At 35.0% G+C, this 19,206-nt stretch overlaps 1 long non-coding RNA gene across 1 annotated transcript; it reads right to left on the bottom strand.

The window, feature by feature from the left end:
• Positions 1-3,035: 3,035 nt before the first annotated feature.
• On the bottom strand, positions 3,036-15,389 carry LOC141652207 (uncharacterized). Its single transcript, XR_012547035.1, has 3 exons — positions 15,249-15,389; positions 13,119-13,221; positions 3,036-3,748 (listed from the first exon to the last, which is right to left on the bottom strand). It is a non-coding gene; the product is annotated as an uncharacterized LOC141652207 (long non-coding RNA).
• Between the last annotated feature and the right edge of the window lie 3,817 nt (positions 15,390-19,206).

Here is a 19,206-nt window from a genome sequence, read left to right as displayed (position 1 = left end):
ATGGCCATTATAACGGCACAAAAAAGGTGATTTGAAACTTTGCAAAATGACACGGAAGGACTTATGATCAAGTAGCACATAAGCACTCACAGTTTCATTATATTATGCATCATGCTGACACGGGTTTTGGCTTAAAAGGGTGGGTTACACACCAAGCAATCAAACCCCGATTTGCGAGAGGGATACCAATCCAAACAAAATGTGTAAGGAGGGTGCCCTAGCCTCGTGCTCGAAAGTGATGAAAGCTTTTTGACGAAACAGAAATGTGTAACGTCAATGGTATGCTTGACTCAATCGGGATTCGAAACGCGGGGATGAGAAAACTCACGCCGACGAGACGAGCCTATTGGTCGATAAGGGTTAGGTTGTGGGCCCGGACAAGGAACCCGACCGTGACCGTAATATCAATTAATGCATTCCAACCAAGACCTCGTTCGAGTCTCACCATCTAGGGATCACAAAGACGTAAGTGTCCTAGTTTTCCCCAGCGGAGTCGCCAATCTGTGGACATGGGCTCACCTGCGTATGCCCAGCCGATCTGTGGACAATGGCAACGGTCTTTTTGAAAGCCACGCTCGGCGGCGTAAAGGGTGCTTTCGACCGGATCGTTTTAGATCGGTCGGTTTCGTCTCGGTAAGGGTATCGAAACGATTAGAGATGTTCGGAGTCGCCACCAAGCATTTGCGGGATGCCAGGAACCCGTTCGAGTTCCACTTTATACCTCGGTCAAATCGAAGCACAAAGCAGCATTTGACATAGGTACTAAAGATAAGGAAATCGTCCCTCTTTAGCATCCTATCTCTAGAATGACTCTCGTACGCCCTGGATAAGGTCGTCCACTATCCAAAGTTTCTGAGTAAGAGGTGAAGGTACGTATTGGGAAGCCCTTTAATCAGACACCCAATCCCGCCCGCGTTTAGCGGCCTCTACTGATCGATCTTGGTTGGCTGAATGCAAAAGTTGATAAAACGGTTTAAAAGTATGAATGCGCATCCAATGATTTAAACCTAACATGTGAGAGCTTTCTAAGTCGGTTGATTTAATCCAAGTATCAAGTATAAGATGTCGAGTTGGATTAATGATTGATTTGCATGCAAGACGGAAATTAAACATCCATTTACCGTATTAGGTTTAGGGTGCATAACATGATCCATTTGTCTTAGTAAGGCATTTGGCAAGTATGGTTTTGAATGATTGAATAGTCATCTGATCCGTCCTATATCCGGGTTAACCGGAGTCGGGATCGTCCTAGACTAATGCTGGAAGGGAACAGGCCCTGTACCAGAAGGCTATAAGAGGCGCGAGCCAGCCGGCGGTGTAAGGGGCCTCCCTCTGGTTTTGAAAATGAGAAGGAAAACGCCTGCTTGAGGCGCGGGTTAGCCAACGGCTGTATGCCGTGTTCTGACTGTTTAGAAAACGTTATGAAACGTGTTGAAAATGGGTATTTGGACCCGGTTTGATTTTGAAAGGGTCGTTTAGACCGCATTTGTTGATTTGAAGAACTAGACTCGAATAATCATCATTCTTTGATAATATTCGGTGTCGGGTTCGATTTGACAAACTTGACATGAATAGTTTTGAAAATGATTATGGACTAATTGTTTTAAGTCCATTTTGAATGTAATTAGTCGGTACTCATCATCGTACCCTGGTTAAAATCCGGCATGGTATATAGAACCAAGGATGATTTCGTGTTGGTGACTAATATGTTTGTTTTGAGAATGTAAAGAAATGAAATAAAAGGCTTTAAAATACCTCTTAAATGTCATTAACCAAATATTATCACCGAAACACGGATTTAACCGTCATGGTATGAAGAACCAAGGGTGAAAAATGCTTTATGGTTAAAACATGTGAAATGAAACAAAAAGATTTCGAAAATACTTGAAATGGTAAAAACCGATTACAAATATGAAAATGGATTAAGGAATATGACGAGAACAAACACGGTTGATCTCTGGTCTGGGCACCCCATTTAGGCGCGAGCCTGTTGGCGACCTAAGGGGCTTCTGCCTCAGACCAAAAATCAGTTTTGGCTCGTTTATTCCATGTTTTGGTTCATGTTATGCATGTTTTAGCATGTTAAAGTCATGAAACAAATGAAAACATAATAAAAGAGCATTTTTTACACCCTCATACTTACATGTTTGGTTATGGCGAGTGACCGACGTAAGTGTAACAACTTGTTTGATCGGAAAAAACTCGGTTTAAAACCGTTTTGGTAAGTAAAAGAGTGTTTTAAAAGCTTAGTGATGGTGTAGTGGTCAAAGTGGTCGGACAAGTGACTTAATGCACGATGATGGTACCAAACAATGTGTAAGGCTCGTGTTTACGATCGGTAGGTCGTAAACACGCGTCGGATTGTGACTTTAGAAATCGAGTCGAGAATTTTAAGGGAGAAAAGAGGGGGCGGACACTCGCGTAACTCTCAAATGGGTGGCATTTGAGGGGTATTTATAGGAGAATGAGTGGTTGTGTGAGTTTTGAGCGACGTGGCCACCTGGGCTGCTCAAAGAGGCGCGAGCCACGTCGTGGCACTTCGAGTTGTGTTGTCACTATCACAACAAACGCAATCATGATTTGTTCTACCTAGGTTTTGTAGTCACATGTTTGGTACTTGACTAACATGAATCCGGGAAAACTTAGCATAAAAGGCTTGAGATATTTTTGGTTTTTGTGTTTGACTCGGTTTGACTCGTTGTTGGAGTCGGGATTTGAATTTTCGAGTCGGTTTTTGGTCCGGTGTCGATTTTGACTCTAGTTAGTGTCATTGCGACCCCGTCGTCGTGCATTAAACACTCCAGGTATTTTTGAAATGTTTTGTTTTCGAAATCGTTTTAAGTTTTCCGACGTAAAGTTGTACACAAACTGTCGATCAAACGCTGCGATTCCATAACATGTTGTAGTCCGATAATCATCGGGTGTTTGTACAATAAATAGATAAAGGAGGATGAAGTGCGCGATGTCATACATTTATGAGAATGAACGAAAAATAGGAAAAATTAACATTCAATGTTTTAATTTTACTTGTGAAACATCTTTAACAAGTTTTAACATTTATATAATGATCTCCCACTAAATTATATAAATGATTCCAAGACCCAAATTTTAAACAAAAATGAGCATCGCTTGGGCGAAACATCCCATAATTGTGTAAATTCGGTAAGTCACGTTGACTAATTCTACCTCTAGAACTCTTGGTCGACGAATTTCCTTAAATCCATCTACTAGCCCCGGAACACAAGACCGTCTTATATCCTGTTGAGTGCAACCAATTTTGGCGTGTGATAACCGCTTACCACCCTACTTACTCAAGGTAAAAAGAGAACACCCCGCTTGGGCGAGTGTGGCTCTAATGAACAAGAGATTCATAGGTGTTACTAATTGGTAAGGCTAATCTCAATTTTAGTTATGTGAGAGATCTTGTCAATTTAGTCATAAATTCCCTATAAGTGAACTAAGTCGGTGAATGTAAATGACGTGAATTGACAATCGCGAAGATAAAATGCATGTGAATGGCGATTTTGGCATGCGCGAAAATAAAACAAGCAAACAAGTAAGCATATGAATAAATCCTAGTATGGCCACCTAGTTAATAAAAACTTGTCTATTACATTTCCGAAACCAACTCCTTGGTCCCTTTCCTCTTCATTCCAAAAGTGGCTTTTTCTTGTGGGATTTGGAACACCTTCCAAAAATAGACTCCGTCTTGATGTAACCCGTATTTTGGAAACGCCGGTAAGAATAACTATTACAATTGAATTACATAGCTATTCCTATTATACATTAACTAATAAAATAAATAAAACTATTAATTAATTACAAACCGACGATACGAGATCGTATTTAATTTACAAACAAATCGCTATTCCCATTCATTTCGGATAATAACGATTAAAATTAAACTAGGTCATACTAGGTACAACAAGATAAATACTTTAAATAAATGACAATCATTCATTCAACTTAAATAAATATGCTTAAAATGCTGTAAAATGATGCCAAAATCACCCTATCTATCAATCGTTGGTATCCATCTCGGTTTTTGTGGATTTAATCGATTTTTAACATGTAAAAATCAATAATCAACTCTTAAATCTCATTTAAGACCAAACTAATTGTCCAAACTGTTTTGAACCTCAAAATTAGTCCTCACTAATTTTATGATGAATAATTAGTTTGATTTGGTGATATTTTGCTAATTTAATCGGTAAAATCATAATTTTTTAAGTAAAAATCCAAAATAATTGAAAAATTATCAAAAAAATTGAAACAAAAATTTTAAATATTCTGGAACACTCCCAAGAACACTAAAATGTCAGAAAAATTGCCCCAAAAATCCGGATAAAATTTATGAAGAAAAAGATCGATATTTATCGGTTTTTAACCATTAAAACCAATAAACATAAAAATAAGGTGAAAACACATTTTAAATTTCACTTTTAACATTTAAATAATATTTTTAAATGCACATAAATTTATCATGGGCAGAATCAATTGTTTCGAAATTATGATTAATTTATTTCACTTTTATCGACTTTTATCTCATAAAATCAATAAACATGCAAAAAACTCAAACCAACCTTCAACCTTTTGCATACAATCAGTAGAAGACATGCATGAAATACCATAAATATTCCATGGCCCGAATCAACTTTTAACTATTTTTAGTAAATTTTTAACTAAAATACGGCATTTTGACTTGGTTTTCTACCAAAAATCATTAAAAATAGCAAAATAACTTCATAAATCATCAAACTTAACCACAAATCTTTTGAGATCAGTAGGTATGCATGCCCCAAAAATTTCGTGCTAAAACCTCTTCTAACACATTTTTTGAGTTTTTATAAATTATCTCATAATTTATTAATATGCTTAAAATCAACATGCAAATTACAAGCCTAAGCTCTGATACCACTTGAAAGATCATAGATCCATATTAGACTCTCTAATAAAAATAAAATTATCTCATAATTTATTATTTTGGTGATCTATGTAACATGCATGCAAATATAAAAGCATAAATATGAAAGTTAAGGAAAAACAATTTCCTTACATTGATTTTTATGGTAATATGGGCACAAACTAGATAACCTATCTAGTATGTTCTTGAGCTAAAAATAAATGGATGATCCTCCTTGAAAAACCTTCAACAAGAAGACCTCCTTCAAGTTGCACCCAAGAACTACACCCCAAAAATTTATCTTACAAGTATTAACTAGATACTTGTAAAATTAACCCTTGATAATATGTAAATAATACTAACAATCTTAGTAATTATTTTATTTTGTTTACTAACTAATCTTAGTAAAAGCTTTTATTATTTTTTTAGAGAGAAGTAGTGAGGTAGTGTGCAAAAATGAACAACAATTTGGAGTATGTAGGAGGAAGTGGCGGGTGGAGTAAGGGAGTAGTGGAGTGTAGAAATTGTCTTATATTTATCAATCTTACATCCACATGTAAAATATAATTATAAGATAACTTGTGGAAGTATCACAAGTAAAGTGAAATGATTGTGTTTATAATCATCCACTATACTCCATTTACACGGTCCAATGTCCCATTTACGGGTCCATTTTGGTTCTTATACTTGTCGCACAAATACGTGTAAATTTTATTTAAACATCGTTTCATGTTTAAATGCTTCCAATTAATTTCGTCCAAATCACTCCGTAAATATACGTGTACCACTACACATATTATTTTACGTACTAATACTAATCACATTAATCAATTAGTACAATTTTAGTGAATTAACAATTAATTAACTAAAACCTGTCTCCCATAAATTATTATTCAATTATCGCATAATTGAATAATAACTGCCGTGCCTCGAGTTCGCAACTCGAAATGTCTCTAAAAATAATCGACTAACCTTTTAGTCTATAAATCAAGGGACTAAATAAATTGTATCTCATACAATTAATTAGTTGTCTATTGGGGTTCATTCCTTTAGGTGTGACCGAAAGGGATCAGTTGATCACCGCCGTCTCATGACAATAACGTCAAACTCTAGTCAGCCAACCGTTATCGATTTAGGTTAATCAACTGACGAGGATCAAATAATTAAATATCTGATGATATTCCTTTAATGAGATTTATTATGTAAACGCACTATTGTGGAGGACACTAACTCCAACAATCTCCCACTTGTCCGACACAAGGTGTGCGCTACCAATTCTCTTGTCCGTTTTAATCTCCCACTCAATGCAAGGTGTCTTTCAGGTCGCACTTGCACATGAACATATCGCGAGTGGTTTTCTCGATCGGGAGTGTGACTACCTGACCGAAAAAATCTCTCACAGATTACTTTCGAGCGTGGCCACGCATTTGTAGTTATTAACTCCTCGAGTGGCCTTGAGATATAGTTACCCAACGTGGGTGGACAATTCCTGTCTGCCCTATCTATCCTATTGCACAGTACAGATCACCATGACCTAGTAAATGCCCTTTGGTCTCCTTTCACGGCACGACCTAGGACAAAAACCAAAGTCACTTTGATTTGTGTTACTACGACCTTCGTAAATGGGGTCAAATGGGCATATTTTGGGTTATGATGGCTCTGGCTAGTCGAAGGGAACAAGTGCAATAGGAATTGTCCACCCCTTGTCAGGGTTATAACAATATCTCAGGGCCACTCGAGGAGTAATGAACTGGAAATGCGTGGCCACGCTCGGAAGGTATCTATGGTAGATAAATTCCGGTCAATCAGTTATTCTCCAGATCGAGGAAACCACTCTCGATATGATCACTTGCAAGTACGACCCGAAAGACACCTTGCATTGAGTGGGAGATAGTAATAGGACAAGAGAATTGGTGAGACACACTTGTCGAGGACAAGTGGGAGATTGTTGGAATATGTGTCCTCCGACAATAATGCGATCACAATTGTCGATCATGATGATCACATGTTTAAATCTCATTTTTTAAGAATACGTAAGGGATGATTCATTTTATAGTCAACTGATCAACATTAATCGGTAACGATTGGCTTGCTAGAGTTTGACGTTACTGTCGTGGGACGGTGGTGGTCAGTTGATCCCTTAAGGTCACACCTAAAGGATGATGCCCTTATCCGTAAAGTTGATTGATTGTATGACGATACAAGTTATTCAATTCCTTAAAATTGAAAAATTCAATTTGCGAGAGAGAATATTGATATCTTATTGTAATGGGATTAAATAAGATTTATTTAGTAATTGAAATACTTTATTAATAAAATTGTTTATTGTTTGTGAAACAATAAAGATAAGAATGAATGGTTAATTATAATTACAAGATATTGTGAATTATAATTATATGACCCATTTTATTTATGTGATCAAGTATCACTAGTCAATTTGTTGTATGTAATTTAATTAATTTATAAAATGATATTTATGTGATAAATATGCATTAAATTAATTAATAACATGTATCATACTACATGTGACATATTGTGTGACAAATGACAAATTGACAAAATAAAATGGTAGTCCATTTTATGTAGATGGACCGAAATATGGAAGGAGTGTTAGTGGGTTTTGGTTGTTTTATTTTATTTGATAAAATAGCATGATGATGCCTACCCAAAACTAGCCTTACACCTACTCTTACACATCTATTTCTTGTGAAGACAAAAAGTAAAAAGTAGATGCCCTATACTCCACTCCAACCGTGAACCCTCCACCATGAAGAGGATTAATTCTCTTAGTATTCATTCTAATATATTACAGGCAAAAGGTTCATGAATTATTCTCTCTTCTCTCTCTTTAATCTTCATCAAAACATGAGATTTTTGATTCAAAGGGTTCATAAAATATTACTAAAATTATTAGTGTAATATATGAGTGTTAGTAATCAATTTTAAGGTAAACTACTAAACTAATATCTAGCTAATATTATTTAGTGGGGATAAGGGATAATCTTGGGTGCAATCAAGAGGAGAATCTCTACTTTGGGATTTTGGAGGATCATCCTTGTATTCATTGTAGCTCAAGAACTAACAAGAAGGAGATCTTGTTGGTGCCCTCTTAATCCGAAAATCATATGGTGAGAAAACGATTTCTTCTCTATATTTAATATTGTTTGCATGCATAAGATTTGTATTTAATTTTATGACTAAATTAAATGTAACATATATGAATATGTAAAGTAATGAGATATAGATTTCAAACAAGCGGTATCAAGAGCCTTAGGTAGTTTGCATGCAAATCAGTTATAGTTTTTTCGAGTTATACGATTAACATATAAAACTTATAAATTTGTGTTTATTATGATATATCACGAAGTCAATTTTGCATGTTAAAGTTTCTGATCCTAAAATGTATTTAGGATATTTTGGTTAATTTATGGATTTTTATTGTTCATTTTATATAATAATGGCATTAAAAATGTGATTTTATGACAAAAATGTCATTTTCGGACTAAAATTAGCTAAACTTATAATTTTTTAGTGGTTTTTGGATATGTTTTCACATATATTATTTTTAGATGACCTGTAAATTTTCATAATTTTTGGAGTTTTTATGCTCGAAATATGGATTTTTCATGATAAAAATCGAATTTAAATAAAAATTAGGTTAATATGAGATAAATTTCGAATCTGGTCATAAAAACTTAGTTTATTGTTACATGCAATTTTACAAGATGTGTGTAAAATAATTGGCTATAATGAAGTCTTTATGCATGATTTATGATTTTTTGATGAAAAATAACATAAATAGTGATTTTAATTAGTGAATAATTGCTAAAACATACTTCATGACTAAGGAAAAATGTCGCATGTTGTATTTTATTATCCATTTCAGATCTAAAAGTGAAAAGTTAATAAATATAATTTTTCTCATATTTTTATGGTTATTATTGATAAATCCGATAAACCGCAACATTGTTTTTCCCGATAAATTTCGAAATTTTTAACCTAAGTTTTTTGAACATTATGAGTGTCATGGTATTCTTCCAGAATGTTCATGAGTTTAAATTTCAAATTTTGAATTTATTTGAAATTTTTGGGATTTATTTGAAGTTTATAGCATTTTATTGTAATTTTGAGTCCATTAATGAACAATTTTAAAAAATATAAGTTAATTATTGTCATAAGTTAGTGGAGACTAATTTTGAGTCCTAAGTTGGTTAGGGTAATTAACTTGTGCATAAATATGATTTTATGTAATTTATTGTGATTTTAAAAGGTTGAATCACGCAAACCCGTAAAAACCGTTTAATATACGATATTGGCTCCTTAAAGGCGATTTAGCATAAAATTGGGCATGTTCATACATATTATAATGCTGCATTTTATTTATGATTGTCATATTTTAATATTATGTAATTTTTGAATTATGTAATTTTTACTTAGTATGGCCTTAGTTTTTTAATTGGTATTACCCGAAATGTATGGGAATATTGATTCGGTTGTAATTTATTGTGATCTCGTATCACCGTTTTGTAATTTAATAGATTTATTTTATTTTAATTACAAATGTATAATAGGAAATTATGTAATTTGTTATGTAATTTATTTATTCCGGATTTCCTTGAAGACGGTGTCACTCAAGAAGGCGATACATAAAGACGGTGTTACCTCGAGATGCGTGGCAAAACCGAAGTTCAAGGGACCAATGGAGTTGGTTTCCGAATATGTAATAGTTAATTAGATTTTCTATTTTAGGAAGGCCATACTAGGATTTATTTTACGCTTTGCATTTTATTTATATGTTACATGCATCGCTAAATCGCCATAACTAAACATGCATATTAAATCGAGTTTATCGACCGTGTCAATTACAATTATCGTAGTTCACCGCTTTAGTTCACTTAAAACGTGATAGATAATAAATTGACATGACCTCTCGCTAAAAATAAACAATTGAGACTTAGCCTTACCAAAAAGTAGAAACTGAAAGATCATAGATCCATATTAGACTCTCTAATAAAAATAAAATTATCTCATAATTTATTATTTTGGTGATCTATATAACATGCATGCAAATATAAAAGCATAAATATAAAAGTTAAGGAAAAACAATTTCCTTACATTGATTTTTATGGTAATATGGGCACAAACTAGATCACCTATCTAGTATGTTCTTGAGCTAAAAATAAATGGATGATCCTCCTTGAAAAACCTTCAACAAGAAGACCTCCTTCAAGTTGCACCCAAGAACTACACCCCAAAAATTTATCTTACAAGTATTAACTAGATACTTGTAAAATTAACCCTTGATAATATGTAAATAATACTAACAATCTTAGTAATTATTTTATTTTGTTTACTAACTAATCTTAGTAAAAGCTTTTATTATTTTTTTAGAGAGAAGTAGTGAGGTAGTGTGCAAAAATGAACAACAATTTGGAGTATGTAGGAGGAAGTGGCGGGTGGAGTAAGGGAGTAGTGGAGTGTGGAAATTGTCTTATATTTATCAATCTTACATCCACATGTAAAATATAATTATAAGATAACTTGTGGAAGTATCACAAGTAAAGTGAAATGATTGTGTTTATAATCATCCACTATACTCCATTTACACGGTTCAATGTCCCATTTACGGCTCCATTTTGGTTCTTATATTTGTCGCACAAATACGTGTAAATTTTATTTAAACATCGTTTCATATTTAAATGCTTCCAATTAATTTCGTCCAAATCACTCCGTAAATATACGTGTACCACTACATATATTATTTTACGTACTAATATTAATCACATTAATCAATTAGTACAATTTTAGTGAATTAACAATTAATTAACTAAAACCTGTCTCCCATAATTTATTATTCAATTATCGCATAATTGAATAATAACTGCCGTGCCTCGAGTTCGCAACTCGAAATGTCTCTAAAAATAATCGACTAACCTTTTAGTCTATAAATCAAGGGACTAAATAAATTGTATCTCATACAATTAATTAGTTGTCTATTGGGGTTCGTTCCTTTAGGTGTGACCGAAAGGGATCAGTTGATCACCGCCGTCTCACGACAATAACGTCAAACTCTAGTCAGCCAACCGTTATCGATTTACGTTAATCAACTGACGAGGATCAAATAATTAAATATCTGATGATATTCCTTTAATGAGATTTATTATGTAAACGCACTATTGTGGAGGACACTAACTCCAACAATCTCCCACTTGTCCGACACAAGGTGTGCGCTACCAATTCTCTTGTCCGTTTTAATCTCCCACTCAATGCAAGGTGTCTTTCAGGTCGCACTTGCACATGAACATATCGCGAGTGGTTTTCTCGATCGGGAGTGTGACTACCTGACCGAAAAAATCTCTCACAGATTACTTCCGAGCGTGGCCACGCATTTGTAGTTATTATTTCCACGAGTGGCCTTGAGATATAGTTACCCAACGTGGGTGGACAATTCCTGTCTGCCCTATCTATCCTATTCCACAGTACAGATCACCATGACCTAGTAAATGCCCTTTGGTCTCCTTTCACGGCACGACCTAGGACAAAAACCAAAGTCACTTTGATTTGTGTTACTACGACCTTCGTAAATGGGGTCAAATGGGCATATTTTGGGTTATGATGGCTGTGGCTAGTCGAAGGGAACAAGTGCAATAGGAATTGTCCACCCCTTGTCAGGGTTATAACAATATCTCAGGGCCACTCGAGGAGTAATGAACTGGAAATGCGTGGCCACGCTCGGAAGGTATGTATGGTAGATAAATTCCGGTCAATCAGTTATTCTCCAGATCGAGGAAACCACTCTCAATATGATCACTTGCAAGTACGACCCGAAAGACACCTTGCATTGAGTGGGAGATAGTAATAGGACAAGAGAATTGGTGAGACACACTTGGCGAGGACAAGTGGGAGATTGTTGGAATATGTGTCCTCCGACAATAATGCGATCACAATTGTCGATCATGATGATCACATGTTTAAATCTCATTTTTTAAGAATACGTAAGGGATGATTCATTTTATAGTCAACTGATCAACATTAATCGGTAACGATTCGCTTGCTAGAGTTTGACGTTACTGTCGTGGGACGGTGGTGGTCAGTTGATCCCTTAAGGTCACACCTAAAGGATGATGCCCTTATCCAAAAAGTTGATTGATTGTATGACGATACAAGTTAATCAATTCCTTAAAATTGAACAATTCAATTTGCGAGAGAGAATATTGATATCTTATTGTAATGGGATTAAATAAGATTTATTTAGTAATTGAAATACTTTATTACTAAAATTGTTTATTGTTTGTGAAACAATAAAGATAAGAATGAATGGTTAATTATAATTACAAGATGTTGTGAATTATAATTATATGACCCATTTTATTTATGTGATCAAGTATCACTAGTCAATTTGTTGTATGTAATTTAATTAATTTATAAAATGATATTTATGTGATAAATATGCATTAAATTAATTAATAACATGTATCATACTACATGTGACATATTGTGTGACAAATGACAAATTGACAAAATAAAATGGTAGTCCATTTTATGTAGATGGACCGAAATATGGAAGGAGTGTTAGTGGGTTTTGGTTGTTTTATTTTATTTGATAAAATGGCATGATGATGCCTACCCAAAACTAGCCTTACACCTACTCTTACACATCTATTTCTTGTGAAGACAAAAAGTGAAAAGTAGATGCCCTATACTCCACTCCAACCGTGAACCCTCCACCATGAAGAGGATTAATTCTCTTATTATTCATTCTAATATATTACATGCAAAAGGTTCATGAATTATTCTCTCTTCTTTCTCTTTAATCTTCATCAAAACATGAGATTTTTTATTCAAATTGTTCATAAAAGATTACTAAAATTATTAGTGTAATGTATGAGTGTTAGTAATCAATTTTAAGGTAAACTACTAAACTAATATGTAGCTAATATTATTTAGTGGGGATAAGGGATAATCTTGGGTGCAATCAAGAGGAGAATCTCTACTTTGGGATTTTGGAGGATCATCCTTGTATTCATTGTAGCTCAAAAACTAACAAGAAGGAGATCTTGTTGGTGCCCTCTTAATCCGAAAATCATATGGTGAGAAAACGATTTCTTCTCTATATTTAATATTGTTTGCATGCATAAGATTTGTATTTAATTTTATGACTAAATTAAATGTAACATATATGAATATGTAAAGTAATGAGATATAGATTTCTAACATCATCATCGGGTGGTTTTTGGAAGGTGCAAATACTGGGTATCTACAGGTTCCAGATTAAACTTCTCAATTACTCCCCTTGGTCATATCCTCATCTAGGATTCCTGAAAAAAATATCAACAACACGCTGAGCGCGAACAACTTAACTGTTCTATTAACGTCCCTAAAAATTCAAAAGTAGGCATGCAAATAAGATCAATGAAGCGTAAACAAGAGTCACATAATACATGTAACACATGAATCTCATATTTTAGTTTGTTTAATCATGCGAGTCAATAGAGCAATAATAAAATAAAACTCGGTGGTAGCCATTTGATTTTGAAAATCACTTTTCACATAAGCATCCAATATACACACGAGTCGTGGCTCCGCAGTATACAACCATACATGCCCGTCTTGCATCTCACCTGACATGTACAATTATCCACCATATTCGTAGATCATGCCAATCCTAAGATGGTTTACATCTCACACTAGAGGGCTCAGCAGGGCCGGACTTCTTAGTATAAATCAACTTTCTTATCTGATAGCATAGAAGAGTGAACTACAAGTGACCTGATAACCCACAAGTCACGGCACCTTGCACACCCGACCATCAAGATCGCGAATGTGCACACTAGCATCAAGCATAGTGCTGGTGATACCTAAAGGAAGTACGAGACTGATCAAGTCCCTGTCTATGAATGGCCAAACACTCGTTACTCTCGGAACACCAGCGACTGTACCCGACCTATCTGGCGCTACATCTTGTGTCCTTCGTACGCCGATCGACACTTCTCATTAGACAACTCTATCAAGAAGTTGGATTTTCTATACTCAAAGGCCCCATAAAGAACACCACTCGAGCTACCCTCGCATACTAAGACTCTTAAGTATCATTATAGCACAGTCGCCCGTGTAACTATACATAACTAATCACCTTCATTTCTTACCTCATGTGACAGTGTCATGATATGGATTATTAGAATAGACTAACATTGTCTTAAAGTTCATTATCATCAATAAAGGATATTTATTCCAACATTTCATAATCATAATCAATATAATATTGGGAATGATGTATATAATGTAAATAGAATGCAGATTATAATAGTCATATAAAACTAACAATTCAACAATAAAGCATTAAATAACCATAAACATGTCATAGCTAGACCTGACAAACAGATCAGGTCGTGTCGTGTTCGTGTTCGTGTTAATATTAAACGGGTCATAACTATCCCAACCCTAACCCGACCCAATTATATAAACGGGTCATTTGTCTAAACCCTAACCCGACCTATTTAAGTTTTCTATAACCCAACCGGACCTGTTTAACCCATTTATCTTTAAGCAGGTCATTTTTAACCCACTTAACCCGTTTAACCCAATAAACTAATGCAACAAACTACGCTTTATAACCCTACTATCCCAAAAATGATGAATCACAATGCTAATTTTTAAGTTATTTTGTTGAATTATTGACTCAAGCCAAATATATTATGACAATTTTAAATAAATGGGTTATTTGTGTCTGGTTCGAGTCAAAAGACATCAACCCTAAACCGACCCATTTAAGTTTCGTATCGTGTCATGTCAACCCAATTACTTAAATGGGTCACAACGTCATGACCCTAACCCGCTAACTTCGTGTCGGGTTCGTGTCGTGTTTTCGTGTCGTGTCAATAATTGCCGCCTCTAGACTCATGGCATAAAAATACTAAACATTATATTTTAATATTTCACTCTAAGGTCATTATTATCATTTAAACATAACGAATATGGAAAATGCATAATACTTACTGAATATAGAAAATGTATAGTAAACGATAATGTAAATTGTGATTTATAGATTTATCAAGTTATTAAACAAATTATAAAGTGTGTCATAAATAATTGAATTATTAATTTATTTAACAAGTAACCTAGTGGATACATATTATCACAAGATATGAATAAATTTAGTGGTCTAATGTTTCTAATTCATTTTTAATATCAAACAAACTTATGGAACCCAAATTTAAACATAATCAATATAATTAGCATAACAAGTTTTGTAATATTAAGGAGGTCAAGAGAAAGATTAGGTTACATCTTTTGAAAAGTGATGGAGTGAGCAAATATGAAGTATGGAATGATAATAAACCCTAACCTTGAATCGAAGAAATATTAACCAAATTCTTCTTCCTTTTCTCCTTCTTCTTTTTGTTATTCGTATAAATAGTAGTAGAAGCAATACTAGAAGTTTAGAAATTTTTAGAGAGGTAGTAGTAGAAGTATTACTAGAAGTTTAGAAATTTTTAGAGAGATATGATTTTGGCATTAATTTTGGACATACCACCTATTTATAGGAAAAAAGGGTGGCAATATTCTAATACATTATTAGCAAGTTGTCAGCAAGTTGATCAAGTGGGTGGAGGTAGATGATCTAGTGGAAGAAGGTAAGTAAACAAGTGGGGGAAGGTAGTAATCAAGTGGGTGAAGGTTGTAGTGAGCAAGTGGATTATTAAGTAGAGAATGTTGGCAAGTGGGACCATATCACGAATCTAATCCTCCTAAAACGATCATGTTTCGTTCATTATTATTAGTTAAAAGTATTATCATTGCGACACACTCAGAAAAATAATAAATCTAGGCTTTTGAAACGCATCAATCGGAGTCCGGATGATCATTTTCGGAGCGTTTTATGATGCCAAATTTATACTTATACGGGTATTGCATAACGACGTTAACTGACATGCTAAAGTGGATGATTTGTCTTATTAAGCACTCTATTGCATATGGCTATGCAAGTAGGGTAGCGGGTACCAGTTTATAACATAATTACTTATATGACTCGGGTAATCCATGCGGTTTAGGTTTGTGTGTTCTACTAAATCGTAACTTAACCATTACAATATCGAAATTTTGGTTTGCTATTTGAGGGTTGTTGATTACCATCTAATCATACTTAATTACTCTAATTACGGATAATGATGGTGAGTTTAAGACGGGGTGTTACATCTGCTCTGTTTTTGCGGGTTTTCGGGACTGTTTTTCGTGTGTTTCTTGCTCTTTCTCTCTCTGGTTTTTCGTGTATGTTGTTATGTAATTTCCGTCCCCATGAATGGTGATGGAGGGATGGTATATATAGGATAGGAAATATAGGTTTAGGTTGGTTTATGATGGCCAAAAGATGGAAGTTTTGTGTATGAATGCAATAAGGAATATGACTCGGTTTTGGAAAGGAGTTTGTGTCGGTTTTGGTAAGGACTTGTGCGAGATATTTTGTGGCTTGTATGAGGGGTAAGAGTAGTGCTTGGAGAGCAAGGAAAATTTGAGGCTAATATGGCTAGGTGATGCGTGATGATGGCTCGAACCCAAGTGCGCAAAAACAAGGGCAGAGGCACGGGTTTGTGCTGTTCTCGGTTTAGGCTGGTTGTGCGTAATGCACGGCTTCGTTGCTTGGGTTTGGCTGAGTTTGGGACGTTTTTAGGACCTGTGTATAGGCTAGTCTAAGTGGGCATGGGTGCAAGGTCTTGGGCATAGGTTTAATGGTTGATTTGTGTCGAGTTTTGGGGCTGCAAAACAGAGGCATGCCGGGTTAGCATGAGTCTACATTGAGTCGGTTTTTTGAGCTGGGCTAAGGGATGGCTAAAGACTGACTTATGGAGGGTTTGAACACAGGGCCAAGAAAGGTGGAGTGGGCTGAAATCACATTGACCTTTGGACCGAAATTGATTGAGAAACGAGCTTGAACTACGCGCGAGAGACCGTCTTTAAAACCGTCATTGGAAATTGATTTTTCTAATCAAATAAAAATTATGATTTTTAAAACCGATATAAAACCTTGAAATCAACTTTAAAATTAGTTTAAAAAATTACATTTAGAAATTAAAAAATTCTCGTTTTGTTTTATTTTCAATAAAACGCAAATTAACAATTTTAAATTAAAATTAAGACGATAAAATCTCAAATTAATAAAATAAATCAATTAAAAATCGATTTAATCATCTAAATTAATTTCATTAATAAAACTGATTAAATAAAATCAAACCGTATCTACATCGCAAATGGACCCACAACTGAGCGGAGTCCATTGTCAATATAGATCATCCTATCATCATCGGGTGCTTGTTTGGTTTTTATAAATCCCGATATAGACAGATACGAGTATCCACAGCTTGTTATAAAGCCATATTGAATTTGTGGAAATCTCCGAACCCTAGGTCACCCAAACTCCTCGGTTTACGAAGCATATAACACGCCACCCACGAAATTTTCTGCTTCCCATTTTCCGAACCCCACCAAAAATTTGAGACAAGTGATCTAAGTTCCTCACAAAAGTTATTTGGGAGTTTGAAGACACTCATTGCATAGGTAGAGATTGATTGGGCCACCACCTTTATCAAAACCTCTCTACCTGCCTTCGAAAGTAACATCCCTCGCCACCCTTGAAGTTTCTTACTTAGCTTGTGATGGTAACGCGGTCGTCACACGCCCAATCAAACACATTTATATTCTCAACAAACAACTAGTTAGTGGTTAAGTCGAGATCGATCCACGGGATGGTGTGCTTTGGATTCTAAGTCTATCTATCTCAATTTATACTAGTGTCACAATTGATTTGGGTTTGTAGTTGTGTTCTAAACTAATGAAAGCGATAAAGTATAACAAGCAATAACTTAAAAGATGTAAACACTTAGTAAAGATACTAGGATGTCATGGGTTCATAGGGGATTCATGGTGGTGATCATACAAACATGTTTCCATAGTTACAAGCAATTAATGTTGTAGAGAAACCGAGTTAGTTTATGTCTTACGGTTCATAGGAAGATTTGGGTCCCAGAGCCGAGTCGTCTAGACTGTACAACACCTACAAGTCGACTTACTTTCTTCCTATTCACTTCTATGCATGGTCTAACAAGACTCGAGTTGGTTTATATCTTACAAGTCTTGTTGAACAGATAAGAGAGGGGTACAAAATGCAAGGTTTCATAGTCTAGCATTTCATCAAACATAACATGTGCATAGGTTGACATTACAACAAGCAAGCAATCATAAGATAACATATTAGATTAAGCATAAATATATCCCATGATTGACTCCCCTAATCCCCCACTAATCTTAGTTAAGTAACTACTCACTCATTATCATGGATGACATGTTATCAATGACCACACGCCCTAGCATAACTTTTCCCGCAGGAACATCCACAATAGATCCAGTGCGTGTCAATCATTACAACAAGTATAAACATGATTAAAGAGTGAGGAAATAAACAATAAAGAGTAAAGAGATTATACCAAACTTAAGATGAACAATTGGAAAGGAAAGAATAATAGAAGAAAACTTGATTGATTGATGAAGAGTTGTCAATTCTCCAATAATAACCCAATAATCTTCAATTACCCAATAATAACTTGAACAATAATTAATCGAAAGTTTGATTTTGTGGAATGATTAAAGGATAATCTATTCTAATCTACTCCTAATCTAATCTAAGAGAACTCTCTTTCACCTAAGGGAACTTTGCCTTCACTAAGAGGGCTTAGTCTCTTGATTATTACAAATGGAGTATATATAGTTGTACATCATTAGGTTAAGTAAGGGTAGATTAGTAAATAACATTCTTAACTATTGAATAGAGCTTTGCAAGTCCCGAGGGACATGCGCTTTGGTCTTGTAAGAGGATCCGCTCGGATTGTCTGGGAGACGCTCGGATTCTCGGCTGAGACGCGCGGCTTGGTTTTGGGACGCTCGGATCCTATGCTGAGATGCTCGTCCAGAACTTGGGACGCACGGATCATGGGACAGGGTTCCATCTCCTTGCTTTTAAGCCTATGATCCTTCTATATACTCTTTATTCTACATCCTTGGTCATCATTCTTGCCTCCTCTTCATACTAGTCCATCCAAGATTGTCAACAAGCTTCCGAATATGCACGAGAGATGTGAATTCCGCCTCATTATCTTCTTTCCTACAAGACATATAGAACGCAATAGGAAAGCAAAATAGGAAGGAATTAACGGATAAAATGGCCATGAAATGCTATATTAGTATGCAAAATAGGTTCAATTAGGGGACTAAATGTGTGCAATTAAGAGTCATATCAAACATCCCCAAACCGA

The sequence above is a fragment of the Silene latifolia genome, chromosome 4 (assembly GCF_048544455.1).
Source record: "Silene latifolia isolate original U9 population chromosome 4, ASM4854445v1, whole genome shotgun sequence".
Classification (NCBI taxonomy): domain Eukaryota; kingdom Viridiplantae; phylum Streptophyta; class Magnoliopsida; order Caryophyllales; family Caryophyllaceae; genus Silene; species Silene latifolia.
The sequence above is the reverse complement of the archived record's forward strand: the minus strand, read 5'-3'. Positions and strand labels throughout refer to the sequence as shown.